The sequence below is a fragment of the Cetorhinus maximus genome, chromosome 20 (assembly GCF_964194155.1).
Source record: "Cetorhinus maximus chromosome 20, sCetMax3.hap1.1, whole genome shotgun sequence".
NCBI classification, from domain to species: Eukaryota; Metazoa; Chordata; class Chondrichthyes; order Lamniformes; family Cetorhinidae; genus Cetorhinus; species Cetorhinus maximus.
This window is the reverse complement of record NC_135898.1, coordinates 18580991-18606334: the sequence shown is the minus strand read 5'-3', so window position 1 is coordinate 18606334 and position 25344 is coordinate 18580991.

Below are 25344 nucleotides of genomic sequence, written 5' to 3'. Positions count from 1 at the left end.
CACACAGGACTCAACAACTGTGTACATTATCTAGGTACACACAGGACACAACAACTGTGTACAGTATCTGAGCACACACAGGACACAACAACTGTGTACATTATCCGAGGTCACGCAGCAAACAACAACTGTGTACAGTATCTGAGCACACACAGGACACAACAACTGTGTACGGTATCTGAGCACACACACAGGACACAACAACGGTGTACACCATCTGAGCACACACTCAGGACACAACAACGGTGTACAGTATCTGAGAACACACAGGACACAACTGTGCACAATATCTGAGCACACACACACAGAGGATATAACAACTGTACACAGTATCTGTCAAACACAAACACATGACACACCAACTGTGTACGGTATCTGAGCACTCACATACACATAGGACACAACTGTGTACAGTATTTCAGCACACAGAGGACACAACAACTGTGTACAGTACCTGAGCACACACAGGACACAACTGTGTACAGTATCTGAGCACACACGTATGACACAACAACTGTGTACCTTTCCTGGTCACACACACACACAGAGGACACAACAACTGTGCACAGAATCTGAGCACACACACAGGACACAACTATGTACAATATGTGATGACACACACAGACAGGACACAACAACTCTGTAGAGTATCTGAGCACACACGTACTGTACACAACTGTGTACAATATATGAGCACACACACCACACAATCAGGACAAAACAACTGCATACAGTATCTGAGCACACACACATACAGGACACAACAACTGTGTACAGTATCTGAGCACACACGGGACACAACAACTGTGTACCGTATCTGAGCACACACAGGACACAACAACTGTGAACAGTATCTGAGCACACACAGGACACAACAACTGTGTACCGTATCTGAGCACACACAGGACACAACAACTGTGAACAGTGTCTGAGCACGCACACACCACACAAACAGGATACAACAACTGTATACAGTATCTGAGCACACACACCACACAGGACACAACAACTCTGTACAGTATCTGCGCACACACACAGGACACAGCAACTGTGTACCGTATCTGAGCACACACAAACAGGACACCGCAACTGTGTACAGTAGCTGAGCACACCCACAGGACACAACAACGGTGTACAGTATCTGAGCACACACACACACAGGACACAACAACGGTGTACAGTATCTGAGCACACACACATGCAGGACACAACAACTGTGTACATTATCTGAGCACACGCAGGACACAACTGTGTACAGTATCTGTGCACACACACGTAGGACACAACAACTGTGTACATTTTCTGGTCACACACAGGACGCAACAACTGTGTACAGAATCTGAGCACACACACAGGAGACAACTGTGTATCGTATCTGAGTACACACAGGACACAACTGTGTACAAAATCTGAGAACACACACAGACAGGACACAACAACAGCATACAATATCTGAGCACACACAAACATACAGGACACAACAACTGTGTACAGTATCTGAGCACACACAGGACACAACAACTGTGTACAGTATCTGAGCACAGACACACACGACACAACAACTGTGTACGGAATATTAGCACACACACACAGTACACAACTGTATACAGTATCTGAGCACATACACCACACAGGACACAACAACTGTGTGCAGTATCTGAGCACACACACACAGAATACAGCAAGTGTGTATAGTATCTGAGCACACACACAGGACACAACCGCTGTGTACAGTATCTGAGCTCACACAGAGCACACAACTTTGTACACTATCTGAGCACACACAGGACACAACAACTGTGTACGGTATCTGAGCACACACAGGAGCACACACAAAAAATACACAACTGTGTACAGTGTCTGAGCACACAGAGAGGACATAAATGTGTACAGTATCTGAGCACACACAGGACACAACTGTGTACAATATCTGAGCACAAACACAGGACACACCAACTGTGTATATTATCTGAGCACACACAGGACACAACTGTGTGTAGAATCTCATCACACACAGGACACAACAACGGTGTACAGTATCTGAGCACACACAGGACACAACTGTGTACAATATCCGAGAACACACACACAGGACACAACAACTGTGTACAGCATCTGAGCGCACACACACATACAGGACACAACACCTGTGTACAGTATCTGAGCACACACAAGATACAACAACTGTGTACAGTATCTGAGCACGCACACAGGACACAACAACTGTGTACAGTATCTGAGCACACTCACACACAGGACACCACAACAGTGTACGGATTCTTAGCACTCACACAGTACACAACTGTGTACAGTATCTGAGCACGCACACACCACACAGGACACAACAACAATGTGTACTGTATCTGCGCACACACACAGGACACAATTTTGTACAGTATGTGAGCACACACTAGACACAACAACTGTGTTCAGAATCTGAGCACGCACACACACAGGACACAAAACGATGTACACTATCTGAACACACACACAGGACACCACAACGGTGTACCTTATCTGAGCACACACAGGACACAGCTGTGTACAGTATCTGAGCACACACAGGACACAACTGTGTACAATATCTGAGCACACACACAGGAAAAAAAACTGTGTACAGTATCTGAGCACACACACACAGGCACTACTGTGTACAGTATCTGAACACGCACAATCACACACAAGACAGAACAACTGTGTGTAGTATCTGAGCACACCCAGGACACAACTATGTACAATATCTGAGCACACACAAACCACACAAACAGGACACAACAACTGTATACATTATCTGACCACACACACCACACAGGACACAAAAACTGTTTACAGTTTCTGAGCGCACACACAGGACACAGCAACTGTGTACCGAATCTGAGCTCACACACAGCACAAAACTATGTACAGTATCTGAGCACACACAGGACACAACAACTGTGTACGGTTTCTGAGCACACGCACAAAGTACACAACTGTATACAGTATCTGAGCACACACACAACACACAAAAAGGACACAACAACTTTCTACAGTATCTGAGCACACACACAGGACATCACTGTGTACAATATCTGAGTACGCACAAAGGACACAACAACTGTGTTTATTATCTGAGCACACACACTGGACGCAACAAATGTGTACAGTATCTGAGCACACACAGAACACAACAACTTTGTATATTATCTTAGCACACACAGGACACAACTGTGTACAATACTGAGCACACACAGAGAGGATATAACAACTGTGTACATTATCTGAGCACAAACACGTAGGACACGACAACTGTGTACATTTTCGGGTCACACACAGGACACAACAACTGTGTACAGAATCTGAGCATACACACAGAAGACAACTGTGTACAGTATCTGACTACAGACAGGACACCACTGTGTACAATATCTGAGGGCACGCACAGACAGGACACAACAACTGTGCAGAGTATCTGAGCACACACACACTGTACACAACTGTATACATTATATGAGCACATAGACACCACACAAACAGGAAACAACAACTGCATACAATATCTGAGCAGACACACACATACAGAGCACAACAACTGTGTACAGTATCTGAGCATACACAGGAAACAACAACTGTGTAGAGTATCTGAGCGCGCACACACCACACAAACAGGACACAACAACTGTATACAGTATCTGAGCACACACACCACACGGTGCACAACAACTGTGTAATGTATCTGAGCACAGACACACAGGACACAGCAACTGTGTACCGTATCTGAGCACACACACAGGACAATAACAGCTGTGTACAGTATCTGAGCTCACACACAGGACAGAACATTGTACACAATATGAGCACTCACAGGACACAACAGCTGTGTGTGGTATCTGAGCACACAAACAGAGTACACAACTGTGTACAGTATCTGAGCACTCAGACAGGACATAACTGTGTACAGTATCTGAACACACACAGGACACAACTCTGTACAATATCTGAGTGCACACACAGGACACAATAACTGTGTACAGTATCTGAGCACACACAGGACACAACAACTGTGTACAGTATCTGTGCACACACAGGACACAACTCTGTACAATATCTGAGTGCACACACAGGACTCAAAAACTGTGTACAGTATCTGAGCACATACACACAGGGCACAACAACTGTGTACAGTATCTGGGCACACACAGGACACAACAACTGTGTACAGTATCTGAGCACGCACAGGACACAACAACTGTGTAAAATATCCGAGCACACACAGCAAACAACAACTGTGTACAGTATCTGAGCACACACAGGACACAACAAATGTGTACAGTATCTAAGCACACACACACGACACAACAAATGTGTACGGTAGCTGAGCACACACACAGGACACAACAATTATGTACAGTATCTGAGCACACACACAGGACATAACAACGGTGTACACTCTCTGAGCACACACTCAGGACACAACAACGGTGTACAGTATCTGAGAACACACAGGACCAAACTGTGTACAATATCTGAGCACACACACACAGAGGATATAACAACTGTATACAGTATCTGTCAAAAACAAACACATGACACACCGACTGTGTACGGTATCTGAGCACTCACATACACACAGGACACAACAACTGTGTACAGTATCTCAGCACACAGAGGACACAACAAACTGTGTACAGTATCTGAGCACACACAGGACACAACTGTGTACAGTATCTGAGCACACACACGTATGACACAACAACTGTGTACCTTTCCTGGTTACACACACAGAGTACACAACTGTGCACCGAATCTGAGCACACACACAGGACACAACTATGTACAATATGTAAGGACACACACAGACAGCACACAACAACTCTGTAGAGTATCTGAGCACACACGCACTGTACACAACTGTGTACAATATATGAGCATACACACACCACACAAACAGGACAAAACAACTGCATACAGTATCTGAGCACACACACACATACAGGATACAACAATGTATACAGTATCTGAACACACACAGGACACAACAATTTTGTACCATATCTGAGCACACACAAAGGACACAACACCTGTGTACAGTATCTGAGCACACACAGGACACAACAACTGTGAACGGTGTCTGAGCACGCACACACCACACAAACAGGATACAACAACTGTATACAGTATCTGAGCACACACACCACACAGGACACAACAACTGTGTACAGTATCTGCACACACACAGGACACATCAACTGTGTACCGTATCTGAGCACACACACAAACAGGACACCACAACTGTGTACGGTAGCTAAACACACCCACAGGACACAACAGCGGTGTACAGTATCTGAGCACACACACACACAGGACACAACAACGGTGTACACTATCTGAGCACACACACACAGGACACAACAAATGTGTACGGTAGCTGAGCACACACACAGGACACAACAACTGTGTACAGTATCTGAGCACACACACAGGACATAACAACGGTGTACACTATCTAAGCACACACTCAGGACACAACAACGGTGTACAGTATCTGAGAACACACAGGACCAAACTGTGTACAATATCTGAGCACACACACACAGAGGATATAACAACTGTATACAGTATCTGTCAAACACAAACACATGACACACCGACTGTGTACGGTATCTCAGCACTCACATACACACAGGACACAACTGTGTACAATATCTCAGCACACAGAGGACACAACAACTGTGTACAGTATCTGAGCACACACAGGACACAACTGTGTACAGTATCTGAGCACACACACGTATGACACAACAACTGTGTACCTTTCCTGGTTACACACACACACAGAGGACACAACAACTGTGCACCGAATCTGAGCACACACACAGGACACAACTATATACAATATGTAAGGACACACACAGACAGCACACAACAACTCTGTAGAGTATCTGAGCACACACGCACTGTACACAACTGTGTACAATATATGAGCACACACGCACCACACAAACAGGACAAAACAACTGCATACAGTATCTGAGCACACACACACATACAGGATACAACAATGTATACAGTATCTGAACACACACAGGACACAACAATTTTGTACCGTGTCTGAGCACACACAAAGGACACAACAACTGTGTACAGTATCTGAGCACACACAGGACACAACAACTGTGAACCGTGTCTGAGCACGCACACACCACACAAACAGGATACTGCAACTGTATACAGTATCTGAGCACATACACCACACAGGACAAAACAACTCTGTACAGTATCTGCGCGCGCACACAGGACACAGCAACTGTGTACCGTATCTGAGCACACACACAAACAGGACGCCACAACTGTATACGGTAGCAGAGCACACCCACAGGACACAACAGTATACAGTATCTGAGCACACACACACACAGGACACAACAACGGTGTACACTATCTGAGCACACACACAGAACACAACAACGGTGTACACTATCTGAGCACACACACAGAACACAATAACGGTGTACATTATCTGAGCACACACAGGACACAACTGTCTACAGTATCTGGGCACACACAGGACACAAGTGTGTACAATACTCAGCCCACACGCACAGAGGATATAACAACTGTGTACAGTATCTGAGCACACACACACAGGACACAACAACTGTGTACATTATCTGAGCACACGCAGGACACAACTGTGTACAGTATCTGAGCGCACACACGTAGGACACAACAACTGTGTACATTTTCTGGTCGCACACACAGGACGCAACAACTGTGTACAGAATCTGAGCACACACACAGGAGACAATTGTGTACCGTATCTGTGTACACACAGGACACAACTGTGTACAATATCTGAGGACACACACAGATAGGACACAACAACAGCATACAAAATCTGAGCACACACAAACATACAGGACACAACAACTGTGTTCAGTAACTGAACACACACAGGACACAACAACTGTGTATGGATTCTTAGCACACACAGTACACAACTGTGTACAGTATCTGAGCACGGGCACACCACACAAACAGGACACAACAACTGTATACAGTATCTGAGCACACACACCACACAGGACACAACAACTGTGTGCATTATCTGAGCACACACACACAGAACACAGCAAGTGTGTACCGTATCTGAGCACACACACAGGACACAACAGCTGTGTATAGTATCTGAGCACACAGACAATAAACAACTGTGTACAGTATCTGAGCACACAGACAGGACATAACTGTGTCCAGTATCTGAGCACACAGGACACAAAAGTGTACAATATCTGAGCACAAACACAGGACACAACAACTGTGTATGTTATCTGAGCACACACAGGACACAACAACTGTGTGCAGTATCTGAGCACACACAGGACACAACTGTGTACAATATCTGAGAACACACACAGGACACAACAACTGTGTACAGCATCTGAGCACACACAGGACACAACAACTGTGTACAGTACCTGAGCACACACACACAAAGGACACCACAACAGTGTATGGATTCTTTGCAAACACAGTACACAACTGTGTACAGTATCTGAGCACGCACACACCTCCTCGGACCCAACAACAATGTATACTGTATCTGAGCACACACAGGACACAACTGTGTACAGAATGTGAGCACACACACGCAGGACACAACAACTGTCTACAGTATCTGAGCACACACACACGGAGACAACAGCTGTCTACAGTATCTGAGCACACACAGGACAAAACTGTGTATAATATCTACGGAAACATACAGGACACAACAACTGTGTACAGTATCTGAGCACACACACACAGGACACAACAGTGTACAGTATCTGAGCGCACACAGCACACAACAAATGTGTACGGTATGTGAGCACACACACACAGTACACAACTGTATACAGTATCTGAGCACGCACACACCACACAAACATGGCACAACAACTGTTATCAGTATCTGAGCACACACACCACACAGGAGACAACAACTGTGCACGGTATCTGAGCACACACAGGACACAACTGTGTACAGTATCTGAGCACACATACGCAGGACACAACCATTGTCTACAGTATTTGAGCACACACTGGACACAACAACTGTGTACAGTATCTGAGCACACACGGGACACAACAACTGTGTACAGCATCTGAGCACACACACAGTACACAACTGTGTACAATACCTGAGCACACACACACCGCACAAACAGGACACAAAAACTGTATACAGTATCTGAGCACACACACCACACAGGAAACAACAACTGTGTACAGTATCTGAGCGCACACACAGGACACAACTGTGTACAGTATCTGAGCACACACATGCAGCACAAAAAAACTGTCTACAGTATCTGAGCACACACACAGAACACAACAACATTGTACAGTATCAGAGCACACACACAGGACATGACTGTGTACAGTATCTGAGCACACACAGGACACAACTCTGTACAGTATCTGAGCACACACACAGGACATAACTGTGTACAGTATCTGAGCACGCACAGGACAAAACTGTGTATAATCTCTACGGAAACACACAGGACACAACAACTGTGTACAGTATCTGAGTGCACACACACAGGACACAACTGTGTACAGTATCTGAGCGCACACAGCACACAACAAATGTGTACAGTATGTGAGCACACACACAGTACACAACTGTGTACAGTATCTGATCACACACACACCACACAAACAGGGCGCAATAACTCTATACAGTATCTGAGCACACACACCACACAGGACACAACAACTGTGCACGGTATCTGAGCACACACAGGACACAACTGTGTACAGTATCTGAGCACACACGCAGGACAAAACAACTGTCTACAGTATTTGAGCACACACTGGACATAACGGTGCACCATATCTGAGGACACACACAGGACACAACAACTGTGTACAGTATCTGAGCACACACATACAGGACACAACAACTGTGTACAGTATCTGAGCACACACAGGACACAACAACTGTGTACAGTATCTGAGCACATAAACAGGACACCACTGTGTACAGTATCTGAGCACACACAGGGCACAACAACTGTGTACAGTATCTGAGCACACACACAGTACACATCTGTGTACAATATCTGAGCACACACACACCGCACAAACAGGACACAAAAACTGTATACAGTATCTGAGCACACACACCACACAGGAAACAACAACTGTGTACAGTATCTGAGCGCACACACAGGACACAACTGTGTACAGTATCTGAGCACACACATGCAGGATACAACAACTGTCTACAGTATCTGAGCACACACACAGAACACAACAACATTGTACAGTATCAGAGCACACACACAGGACATGACTGTGTACAGTATCTGAGCACACACAGGACACAACTCTGTACAGTATCTGAGCACACACACAGGACATAACTGTGTACAGTATCTGAGCACGCACAGGACAAAACTGTGTATAATCTCTACGGAAACACACAGGACACAACAACTGTGTACAGTATCTTAGTGCACACACACAGGGCACAACTGTGTACAGTATCTGAGCGCACACAGCACACAACAAATGTGTACGGTATGTGAGCACACACACAGTACACAACTGTGTACAGTATCTGATCACACACACACCACACAAACAGGGCACAATAACTCTATACAGCATCTGAGCACACACACCACACAGGACACAACAACTGTGCACGGTATCTGAGCACACACAGGACACAACTGTGTACAGTATCTGAGCACACACGCAGGACAAAACAACTGTCTACAGTATTTGAGCACACACTGGACATAACGGTGCACCATATCTGAGGACACACACAGGACACAACAACTGTGTACAGTATCTGAGCACACACATACAGGACACAACAACTGTGTACAGTATCTGAGCACACACAGGACACAACAACTGTGTACAGTATCTGAGCACATAAACAGGACACCACTGTGTACAGTATCTGAGCACACACAGGACACAACAACTGTGTACAGTATCTGAGCACACACACAGTACACATCTGTGTACAATATCTGAGCACACACACACCGCACAAACAGGACACAAAAACTGTATACAGTATCTGAGCACACACACCACACAGGAAACAACAACTGTGTACAGTATCTGAGTGCACACACAGGACACAACTGTGTACAGTATCTGAGCACACACATGCAGGACACAACAACTGTCTACAGTATCTGAGCACATACACAGAACTCAACAACATTGTACAGTATCAGAGCACGCACACAGGACATGACTGTACAGTATCTGAGCACACAAAGGACACAACTGTGTACAGTATCTGAGCATACACATGCAGGACACAACAACTGTCTACAGAATCTGATCACACACAGGACACAACAACAGTGTACAGTATCTGAGCACACACAGGACACAACTGTGTACAATATCTGAACACACACAGGTCACAACTGTGTACAATATATGAGCACACACAAAGGACACAACAACTGTGTACAGCATCTGAGCACACACACATACAGGACACAACAATTGTGTACATTATCTGAGCACACACATGACACAACAACTGTGCACAGTATCTGAGCACACATACACAGGACACAACTCTGTACAGAATCTGAGCACACACACAGGAGATAACTGTGTACAGTATTTGAGCACACATAGGTCACAACTGTGTACAATATCTGAGTACACACACAGACAGGACAGAACAACTGTGCACAGTATCTGAGCACACACACATTACACAACTGTGCACAATATCTGAGCACACACACACCACACAAAAAGGACACGACAACTGCATACAATATCAAAGCACACACACCACACAGAGCACAACAACTGTGTATCGTATATGAGCACACACAGGACTCAACAACTGTGTACAGTATCTGAGCAAACAAACAGGACACAACTATATACACTAGCTGAGCACACACAGGACACAACATCTGCGTATGGTATCTGAGCACACAGGACACAACAACTGCATACAGTATCTGAGCACAAACACAGGACACAACAATGTACAGTATCTGATCACACACAGGACATAACTCTCTACAGTGTTTGAGCACACACAGGACACAACTGTGTACAAAATCTGAGGATGCACACATGACACAAAAACTGTATGCAGTATCTGAGCACACACGCACAGGACACAAAAACTGTGTACAGTATCTGAGCACACACAGGACACAACAACTGTGTCCCAGTATCTGAGCGTGCACACACACACAAGACACAACAACTGGGTACAGTATCTGAGCACACACAAACAGGACACAACAACTGTATATGGTGTATGAGCACAAACACACACAGGGCACAAAACGGTGTGCACTATCTGAGCACACACACACAGGACACCACAACGGTGTACATTATCTGAGCACACACAGGACACAGCTGTGTACAGTATCTGAGCACACACAGGACACAACTGTGTACAATATCTGAGCATACACACAGGTCACAACAACTGTGTGCAGTATCTGAGCATACACAGTACACAACAGCTGTGTGCAGTATCTGAGCACACAGACGGGCTCTACTGTGTACAGTATCTGAGCACGCACAATCACACGCAAGACACAACAACTGTGTATATTATCTGAGCACACCCAGCACACAACTGTATACATTATCTGAGCACACACACCACACAAGACACAAAAACTTTGTAAAGAATCTGAGCACACACACAGGACACAGCAACTGTGTACCGAATCTGAGCACACACACAGGACACAACAACTGTGTACAGTAGCTGATCTCACACACAGGACACAACCATGTACAGCATCTGAACACGCACACATACAGGACACAACAACTGTGTACAGTATCTGAGCACACACAGGACACAATAACTGTGCACAGTATCTGAGCACACACACAGGACACAACAACTCTGTACAGAATCTGAGCACACACACAGGAGATAACTGTGTACAGTATCTGGCCACACACGCAGTACACAACTGTGCACAATATCTGAGCACACACACCACACAAAAAGGACACGACAACTGCATGCAGTATCTCAGCACACACAGTACACAGAACACAACAACTGTGTACCGTATCTGAGCGCACACACAGGACTCAACAACTGTGTACATTATCTGAGCACACACAGGACACAACAACTGTGTACAGTATCTGAGCACACACACAGTACACATCTGTGTACAATATCTGAGCACACACACACCGCACAAACAGGACACAAAAACTGTATACAGTATCTGAGCACACACACCACACAGGAAACAACAACTGTGTACAGTATCTGAGCGCAGACACAGGACACAACTGTGTACAGTATCTGAGCACGCACATGCAGGATACAACAACTGTCTACAGTATCTGAGCACACACACAGAACACAACAACATTGTACAGTATCAGAGCACACACACAGGACACAACTGTGTACACTAGCTGAGCACACACAGGACACAACATCTGCGTATGGTATCTGAGCACACACACACACACAGCAACTGTGTACCGAATCTGAGCACACACACAGGACACAACAACTGTGTACAGTATCTGAGCTCACACACAGGACACAACTATGTACAGCATCTGAGCACACACAAGACACAACAACGGTGTACGGCTTCTGAGCACACACAGTACACAACTGTATGCACTGTCTGAGCACAGACACCACATAGGACACAGAAACTGTGTACTGTATCTGAGCACACACACAGGACACAACTGTGTACAGTATCCGAGCACACACACGCAGGACACAACAACTGTCTACAGTTTCTAAGCACACACACAGGACACAACAGCTGTGTACAGTATCTGAGCAAGCACATACCTCATCGGACACAACAATAATGTCTACTGTATCTGAGCACACACATGACACAATTGGGTACAGTATGTGAGCACACACACGCAGGACACAACAACTGTCTACAGTATCTAAGCACACAGAGGACACAACAGCTGTGTACAGTATCTGAACACACAGACAGGACATATCTGAATACAGTATCTAAACACACACAGGACACATCTGTGTACAATATTTGAGTACACACACAGGACACAACATCTGTGCACAGTATCTGAGCACAGACAGGACACAACAACTGTGCACAGTATCTGAGCAGACACAGGACACAACTGTCTACAATGTCTGAGAACACACACATAGGACACAATAACTGTGTACAGCATCTGAGCACACACACATATACAGGACAGAACAACTGTGCACAGTATCTGAGCACACACAGGACACAACAACTGTGTACAGTATCTGAGCACACACAGGACAGAACTGTGTACAATATCTGAGCTCACACACAGGACACAACTATGTACAGCATCTGAGCACACACACGCAGGACACAACAACTGTCTACAGTTTCTAAGCACACACACAGGACACAACAGCTGTGTACAGTTTCGGAGCACACAGACATGACATATCTTTGTACAGTATCGGGACTCACACAGGACACATCTGTGTTCAATATCTGACAACACACACAGGACACAACAACTGTGTACAGTATCTGATCACACACACAAACATACAGGACACTACAAGTGTGTACAGTATCTGTGCCCACACACAGGACACAGCAACTGTGTACCGAATCTGAGCTCACACAGGACACAACAACGGTGTACGGTTTCTGAGCACACACACAGCAACTGTGTACCGAATCTGAGCACACACACAGGACACAACAACTGTGTACAGTATCTGAGCTCACACACAGGACACAGCAATGTACAGCATCTGAGCACACACAGGACACAACAACGGTGTACGGTTTCTGAGCACACACAGTACACAACTGTATGCACTGTCTGAGCACAGACACCACATAGGACACAAAAACTGTGCACTGTGTCTGAGCACACACACAGGACACAACTGTGTACAGTATCCGAGCACACACACGCAGGGCACAACAATTGTCTACTGTTTCTAAGCACACACACAGGACACAACAGCTGTGTACAGTATCTGAGCAAGCACATACCTCATAGGACACAACAACAATGTCTACTGTATCTGAGCACACACATGACACAATTGGGTACAGTATGTGAGCACACACACGCAGGACACAACAACTGTCTACAGTATCTAAGCACACACAGGACACAACAGCTGTGTACAGTATCTGAACACACAGACAGGACATATCTGAATACAGTATCTAAACACACACAGGACACATCTGTGTATAATATTTGAGTACACACACAGGACACAACAACTGTGCACAGTATCAGAGCACACACAGGACACAACAACTGTGTACAGTATCTGAGCACACACAGGACACAACTGTGTACAATATCTGAGAACACACACACAGGACACAACAACTGTGTACAGCATCTGAGCACACACACATACAGGACAGAGCAACTGTGCACAGTATCTGAGCACACACAGGACACAACAATTGTGTACAGTAACTGAGCGCACACACATAGGACACCAGCTGTGTACAGTATCTTAGCTCACAAGGGACACAACAACAGTCTACAGTATCTCAGCATACACACACAGGACACCACAACAGTGTACGGATTCCTAGCACACACACACTACACAACTGTGTACAGTATCTGAGCTAGCACACACCTCATAGGACACAACAACAATGTATACTGTATCTGAGCACACACACAGGACACAACTGTGTACAGTATGTGAGGACATACACGCAGGACACAACAACTGTCTACAGTATCTGAGCACACACACAGGCCATAACTGTGTACAGTATCTGAGCACACACAGGACACAACAACTGTGTACAGTAACTGAGCGCACACACACAGGACACAACTATGTACACTATCTTAGCTCACACGGGACACAAGAACAGTGTACAGTATCTCAGCATACACAAACACAGAACACCACAACAGTGTACGGGTTCTTAGCACACACACAGTACACAACTGTGTACAGCATCTGAGCCAGCACACACCTCATAGGACACAACAACAATGTATAATGTATCTGAGCACAAACACAGGACACAACTGTGTACAGTATGTGAGGACACACACGCAGGACACTATACCTGTCAACACTATCTGAGCACACACACACGGAGACAATAACTGTCTACAGTATCTGAGCGCACACAGGACATAACTGTGTACAGTATCTGAGCACACACAGGACACAACTGTGTCTAATATCTATGGAAACACACAGGACAAAACAACAGTGTACAGTATCTGAGCACGCACACAGGACACAACAACTGTGTACAGTATCAGTACGCACACAGCACACAACAACTGTGTACAGTATCTGATCACAACACACAAACATACCGGATACTACAACTGTGTACAGTATCTGAGCCCACACACAGGACACAGCAACTGTGTACCGAATCTGAGCACGCACAGGACACAACAACGGTGGACAGTTTCTGAGCACGCAAACACACTCAGCTACTGTGTACTGAATCTGAGCACACACACCAGGACACAACAACTGTGTACAGTATCTGAGCTCACACACAGGACACAACTATGTACAGCATTTGAGCACACACACGCAGGACACAACAACTGTCTACAGTTTCTAAGCATACACACAGGACACAACAGCTTTGTACGGTTTCTGAGCACACAGACATGACATATCTGTGTACAGTATTTGAACTCATACAGGACACATCTGTTTTCAATATCTGACTGCACACACAGGACATAACAACTTTGTACAGTATCTGATCACACACACAAACATACAGGACACTACAACTGTGTACAGTATCTGTGCCCACACACAGGACACAGCAACTGTGTACCGAATCTGAGCACACACAGGACACAACAACGGTGTACGGCTTCTGAGCACACACACACACACAGCAACTGTGTACCGAATCTGAGCACACACACAGGACACAACAACTGTGTACAGTATCTGAGCTCACACACAGGACACAACTATGTGCAGCATCTGAGCACACACAGGACACAACAACGGTGTACGGTTTCTGAGCACACACAGTACACAACTGTATGCACTGTCTGAGCACAGACACCACATAGGACACAGAAACTGTGTACTGTATCTGAGCACACACACAGGACACAACTGTGTACAGTATCCGAGCACACACACGCAGGACACAGCAACTGTCTACAGTTTCTAAGCACACACACAGGACACAACAGCTGTGTACAGTATCTGAGCAAGCACATACCTCATCGGACACAACAACAATGTCTACTGTATCTGAGCACACACATGACACAATTGGGTACAGTATGTGAGCACACACATGCAGGACACAACAACTGTCTACAGTATCTAAGCACACACAGGACACAACAGCTGTGTACAGTATCTGAACACACAGACAGGACATATCTGAATACAGTATCTAAACACACACAGGACACATCTGTGTACAATATTTGAGTACACACACAGGACACAACATCTGTGCACAGTATCTGAGCACAGACAGGACACAACAGCTGTACACAGTATCTGAGCAGACACAGGACACAACTGTCTACAATATCTGAGAACACACACACAGGACACAATAACTGTGTACAGCATCTGAGCACACACACACATACAGGACAGAACAACTGTGCACAGTATCTGAGCACACACAGGACACAACAACTGTGTACAGTATCTGAGCACACACAGGACACAACTGTGTACAATATCTGAGAACACACACAGGACACAATAACTGTGAACAGCATCTGAGCACACACACACACATACAGGACAGAACAACTGTGCACAGTATCTGAGCACACACAGGACACAAAAACTGTGTACAGTTACTGAGCACACACACAGGACACCAACTGTGTACAGTATCTTAGCTCACACGGGACACAACAACAGTGTACAGTATCTCAGCATACACACACACAGGACACCACAACAGTGTACGGGTTCTTAGCACACACACAGTACACAACTGTGTACAGTATCTGAGCCAGCACACACCTCATAGGACACAACAACAATGTACACTGTATCTGAGCACACACACAGGACACAACTGTGTACAGCATCTGAGCCAGCACACACCTCATAGGACGCAACAACAATGTATACTGTATCTGAGCACACACACAGGACACAACTGTGTACAGTATGTGAGGACACACACGCAGGAAACTATATCTGTCTACAGTATCTGAGCACAAACACAGGACATAACTGTCTACAGTATCTGAGCACACACAGGACATAACTGTGTACAGTATCTGAGCACACACAGGACACAACTGTGTCTAATATCTATGCAAACACACAGGACAAAACTACTGTGTACAGTATCTGAGCACGCACACAGGGCACAACAACTGTGTACAGTATCTGAACGCACACAGCACACAACAACTGTGTACAGTATCCGATCACACACACAAACATACCGGATACTACAACTGTGTACAGTATCTGAGCCCACACACAGGACACAGCAACCGTGTACCGAATCTGAGCACGCACAGGACACAACAATGGTGTACGGTTTCTGAGCACGCAAACACACACAGCAACTGTGTACCGAATCTGAGCACACACACCGGACACAACAACTGTGTACAGTATCTGAGCTCACACACAGGACACAACTATGTACAGCATCTGAGCACACACACGCAGGACACAACAACTGTCTACAGTTTCTAAGCACACACACAGGACACAACAGCTGTGTACAGTTTCGGAGCACACAGACATGACATATCTTTGTACAGTATCGGGACTCACACAGGACACATCTGTGTTCAATATCTGACAGCACACACAGGACACAACAACTGTGTACAGTATCTGATCACACACACAAACATACAGGACACTACAAGTGTGTACAGTATCTGTGCCCACACACAGGACACAGCAACTGTGTACCGAATCTGAGCTCACACGGGACACAACAACGGTGTACGGTTTCTGAGCACACACACAGCAACTGTGTACCGAATCTGAGCACACACACAGGACACAACAACTGTGTACAGTATCTGAGCTCACACACAGGACACAGCAATGTACAGCATCTGAGCACACACAGGACACAACAACGGTGTACGGTTTCTGAGCACACACAGTACACAACTGTATGCACTGTCTGAGCACAGACACCACATAGGACACAAAAACTGTGCACTGTGTCTGAGCACACACACAGGACACAACTGTGTACAGTATCCGAGCACACACACGCAGGGCACAACAACTGTCTACTGTTTCTAAGCACACACACAGGACACAACAGCTGTGTACAGTATCTGAGCAAGCACATACCTCATAGGACACAACAACAATGTCTACTGTATCTGAGCACACACATGACACAATTGGGTACAGTATGTGAGCACACACACGCAGGACACAACAACTGTCTAGAGTATCTAAGCACACACAGGTCACAACAGCTGTGTACAGTATCTAATCACACAGACAGGACATATCTGTGTACAGTATCTAAACACACACAGGACACATCTGTGTATAATATTTGAGTACACACACAGGACACAACAACTGTGCACAGTATCAGAGCACACACAGGACACAACAACTGTGTACAGTATCTGAGCACACACAGGACACAACTGTGTACAATATCTGAGAACACACACACAGGACACAACAACTGTGTACAGCATCTGAGCACACACACATACAGGACAGAGCAACTGTGCACAGTATCTGAGCACACACAGGACACAACAATTGTGTACAGTAACTGAGCGCACACACATAGGACACCAGCTGTGTACAGTATCTTAGCTCACAAGGGACACAACAACAGTCTACAGTATCTCAGCATACACACACAGGACACCACAACAGTGTACGGATTCCTAGCACACACACACTACACAACTGTGTACAGTATCTGAGCTAGCACACACCTCATAGGACACAACAACAATGTATACTGTATCTGAGCACACACACAGGACACAACTGTGTACAGTATGTGAGGACATACACGCAGGACACAATACCTTTCTACAGTATCTGAGCACACACACGGAGACAATAACTGTCTACAGTATCTGAGCACACGCAGGGCATAACTGTGTACAGTATCTGAGCACACACAGGACACAACTGTGTCTAATATCTATGGAAACACACAGGACAAAACAACTGTGTATAGTATCTGAGCCCGCACACAGGACACAACAACTGTGTACAGTATCTGAGCGCACACAGCACACAACTACTGTGTACAGTATCTGATCACATACACAAACATACTGGGCACTACAACTGTGTACAGTATCTGAGCTCACACACAGGACACAACAACTGTGTACAGCATCTGAGCACACACATACATGATTCTACAACTGTTTACAGTATCTGAGCACACACAGGACACAACAACTGTGTACAGTATTTGAGAGCACACACAGGACACAACAACTGTGTACAATATCTGAGCTCACACGGGACACAACAACAGTGTACAGTATCTGAGCACACACACACAGGACACCACAACAGTGTACGGATTCTTAGCACACACAGTACACAACTGTGTACAGTATCTGAGCAAGCACACACCTCATAGGACACAACAACAATGTATACTGTATCTGAGCACACACACAGGACACAACTGTGTGTAATATCTAAGGAAACAAACAGGAAACAACAACTGTGTACAGTATCTGAGTACGCACACAGGACACAACTGTGTCTAATATCTATGGAAACACACAGGACAAAACAACTGTGTATAGTATCTGAGCCCGCACACAGGACACAACAACTGTGTACAGTATCTGAGCGCACACAGCACACAACAACTGTGTACAGTATCTGATCACATACACAAACATACTGGGCACTACAACTGTGTACAGTATCTGAGCTCACACACAGGACACAACAACTGTGTACAGCTTCTGAGCACACAGACATGACATATCTGTGTACAGTATCTGTACTCACACAGGACACATCTGTGTTCAATATCTGATTGCACACACAGGACACAACAACTGTGTACAGTATCTGATCACACACACAAACATACAGGACACTACAACTGTGTACAGTATCTGTGCCCACACACAGGACACAGCAACTGTGTACCGAATCTGAGCTCACACAGGACACAACAACAGTGTACGGTTTCTGAGCACACACACACAGCAACTGTGTACCGAATCTGAGCACACACACAGGACACAACAACTGTGTACGGTATCTGAGCTCACACACCGGACACAACTATGTACAGCATCTGAGCACACACAGGACACAACAACGGTGTACGGTTTCTGAGCACACACAGTACACAACTGTATGCACTGTCTGAGCACAGACACCACATAGGACACAAAAACTGTGTACTGTATCTGAGCACACACACAGGACACAACTGTGTACAGTATCTGAGCACACACGCACGACACAACAACTGTCTGCAGTTTCTAAGCATACACACAGGACACAACAGCTGTGTACAGTCTCTGAGCACACAGACAGAACATATCTGTGTACAGTATCTGTACTCACACAGGACACATCTGTGTTCAATATCTGAGCGCACACACAGGACACAACTGTGTACAATATCTGAGCACACACACAGGTCACGACAACTGTCTACAGTATCTGAGCACTCACAGTACACAACAACTGTTTACGGTATCTGACCACACACACAGGCACTGATGTGTATGGTATCTGAGCACGCACAATCAAACACAAGACACAACAACTGTGTATAGTATCTGAGCACACCCAGCACACAACTGTATACATTATTTGAGCACACACACCACACAGTACACAAAAACTGTGTACAGTATCTGAGCACACACACAGGACACAGCAACTGTGTACCGAATCTGAGCACACACAGGACACAACAACGGTATACGGTTTCTGAGCACACACGTACAGTACACAACTGGGTACAGTATCTGAGCACACACACAACACACAAACAGGACACAACAACTGTATGCAATATCTGAGCACACAAACCACATAGGACACAACTGAGCACAATATCTGAGAACACACACACAGGACACAACAACTGTGTACAGCATCTGAGCACACACATACATGATTCTACAACTGTTTACAGTATCTGAGCACACACAGGACACAACAACTGTGTACAGTATTTGAGAGCACACACAGGACACAACAACTGTGTACAATATCTGAGCTCACACGGGACACAACAACAGTGTACAGTATCTGAGCACACACACACAGGACACCACAACAGTGTAGGGATTCTTAGCACACACAGTACACAACTGTGTACAGTATCTGAGCAAGCACACACCTCATAGGACACAACAACAATGTGTACAGTATCTGAGCACTCACAGGACACAACTGGGTACAGTTTGTGAGCACACACACGCAGGACACAACAACTGTCTACAGTATCTGAGCACACACACAGGACATAACTGTGTACAGTATCTGAGCACACACAGGACACAACAACTGTGTACAGTATCTGAGCACGCACAGGACACAACAATGGTGGACAGTTTCTGAGCACGCAAACACACTCAGCTACTGTGTACTGAATCTGAGCACACACACCAGGACACAACAACTGTGTACAGTATCTGAGCTCACACACAGGACACAACTATGTACAGCATTTGAGCACACACACGCAGGACACAACAACTGTCTACAGTTTCTAAGCATACACACAGGACACAACAGCTTTGTACAGTTTCTGAGCACACAGACATGACATATCTGTGTTCAGTATTTGAACTCATACAGGACACATCTGTTTTCAATATCTGACTGCACACACAGGACATAACAACTTTGTACAGTATCTGATCACACACACAAACATACAGGACACTACAACTGTGTACAGTATCTGTGCCCACACACAGGACACAGCAACTGTGTACCGAATCTGAGCACACACAGGACACAACAACGGTGTACGGCTTCTGAGCACACACACACACACAGCAACTGTGTACCGAATCTGAGCACACACACAGGACACAACAACTGTGTACAGTATCTGAGCTCACACACAGGACACAACTATGTGCAGCATCTGAGCACACACAGGACACAACAACGGTGTACGGTTTCTGAGCACACACAGTACACAACTGTATGCACTGTCTGAGCACAGACACCACATAGGACACAGAAACTGTGTACTGTATCTGAGCACACACACAGGACACAACTGTGTACAGTATCCGAGCACACACACGCAGGACACAACAACTGTCTACAGTTTCTAAGCACACACACAGGACACAACAGCTGTGTACAGTATCTGAGCAAGCACATACCTCATCGGACACAACAACAATGTCTACTGTATCTGAGCACACACATGACACAATTGGGTACAGTATGTGAGCACACACATGCAGGACACAACAACTGTCTACAGTATCTAAGCACACACAGCACACAACAGCTGTGTACAGTATCTGAACACACAGACAGGACATATCTGAATACAGTATCTAAACACACACAGGACACATCTGTGTACAATATTTGAGTACACACACAGGACACAACATCTGTGCACAGTATCTGAGCACAGACAGGACACAACAACTGTGCACAGTATCTGAGCAGACACAGGACACAACTGTCTACAATATCTGAGAACACACACACAGGACACAATAACTGTGTACAGCATCTGAGCACACACACACATACAGGACAGAACAACTGTGCACAGTATCTGAGCACACACAGGACACAACAACTGTGTACAGTATCTGAGCACACACAGGACACAACTGTGTACAATATCTGAGAACACACACAGGACACAATAACTGTGAACAGCATCTGAGCACACACACACACATACAGGACAGAACAACTGTGCACAGTATCTGAGCACACACAGGACACAAAAACTGTGTACAGTTACTGAGCACACACACACAGGACACCAACTGTGTACAGTATCTTAGCTCACACGGGACACAACAACAGTGTACAGTATCTCAGCATACACACACACAGGACACCACAACAGTGTACGGGTTCTTAGCACACACACAGTACACAACTGTGTACAGTATCTGAGCCAGCACACACCTCATAGGACACAACAACAATGTATACTGTATCTGAGCACACACACAGGACACAACTGTGTACAGCATCTGAGCCAGCACACACCTCATAGGACGCAACAACAATGTATACTGTATCTGAGCACACACACAGGACACAACTGTGTACAGTATGTGAGGACACACACGCAGGAAACTATATCTGTCTACAGTATCTGAGCACAAACACGGAGACAATAACTGTCTACAGTATCTGAGCACACACAGGACATAACTGTGTACAGTATCTGAGCACACACAGGACACAACTGTGTCTAATATCTATGGAAACACACAGGACAAAACTACTGTGTACAGTATCTGAGCACGCACACAGGGCACAACAACTGTGTACAGTATCTGAACGCACACAGCACACAACAACTGTGTACAGTATCCGATCACACACACAAACATACCGGATACTACAACTGTGTACAGTATCTGAGCCCACACACAGGACACAGCAACCGTGTACCGAATCTGAGCACGCACAGGACACAACAATGGTGTACGGTTTCTGAGCACGCAAACACACACAGCAACTGTGTACCGAATCTGAGCACACACACCGGACACAACAACTGTGTACAGTATCTGAGCTCACACACAGGACACAACTATGTACAGCATCTGAGCACACACACGCAGGACACAACAACTGTCTACAGTTTCTAAGCACACACACAGGACACAACAGCTGTGTACAGTTTCGGAGCACACAGACATGACATATCTTTGTACAGTATCGGGACTCACACAGGACACATCTGTGTTCAATATCTGACAGCACACACAGGACACAACAACTGTGTACAGTATCTGATCACACACACAAACATACAGGACACTACAAGTGTGTACAGTATCTGTGCCCACACACAGGACACAGCAACTGTGTACCGAATCTGAGCTCACACAGGACACAACAACGGTGTACGGTTTCTGAGCACACACACAGCAACTGTGTACCGAATCTGAGCACACACACAGGACACAACAACTGTGTACAGTATCTGAGCTCACACACAGGACACAGCAATGTACAGCATCTGAGCACACACAGGACACAACAACGGTGTACGGTTTCTGAGCACACACAGTACACAACTGTATGCACTGTCTGAGCACAGACACCACATAGGACACAAAAACTGTGCACTGTGTCTGAGCACACACACAGGACACAACTGTGTACAGTATCCGAGCACACACACGCAGGGCACAACAACTGTCTACTGTTTCTAAGCACACACACAGGACACAACAGCTGTGTACAGTATCTGAGCAAGCACATACCTCATAGGACACAACAACAATGTCTACTGTATCTGAGCACACACATGACACAATTGGGTACAGTATGTGAGCACACACACGCAGGACACAACAACTGTCTAGAGTATCTAAGCACACACAGGTCACAACAGCTGTGTACAGTATCTAATCACACAGACAGGACATATCTGTGTACAGTATCTAAACACACACAGGACACATCTGTGTATAATATTTGAGTACACACACAGGACACAACAACTGTGCACAGTATCAGAGCACACACAGGACACAACAACTGTGTACAGTATCTGAGCACACACAGGACACAACTGTGTACAATATCTGAGAACACACACACAGGACACAACAACTGTGTACAGCATCTGAGCACACACACATACAGGACAGAGCAACTGTGCACAGTATCTGAGCACACACAGGACACAACAATTGTGTACAGTAACTGAGCGCACACACATAGGACACCAGCTGTGTACAGTATCTTAGCTCACAAGGGACACAACAACAGTCTACAGTATCTCAGCATACACACACAGGACACCACAACAGTGTACGGATTCCTAGCACACACACACTACACAACTGTGTACAGTATCTGAGCTAGCACACACCTCATAGGACACAACAACAATGTATACTGTATCTGAGCACACACACAGGACACAACTGTGTACAGTATGTGAGGACATACACGCAGGACACAATACCTTTCTACAGTATCTGAGCACACACACGGAGACAATAACTGTCTACAGTATCTGAGCACACGCAGGGCATAACTGTGTACAGTATCTGAGCACACACAGGACACAACTGTGTCTAATATCTATGGAAACACACAGGACAAAACAACTGTGTATAGTATCTGAGCCCGCACACAGGACACAACAACTGTGTACAGTATCTGAGCGCACA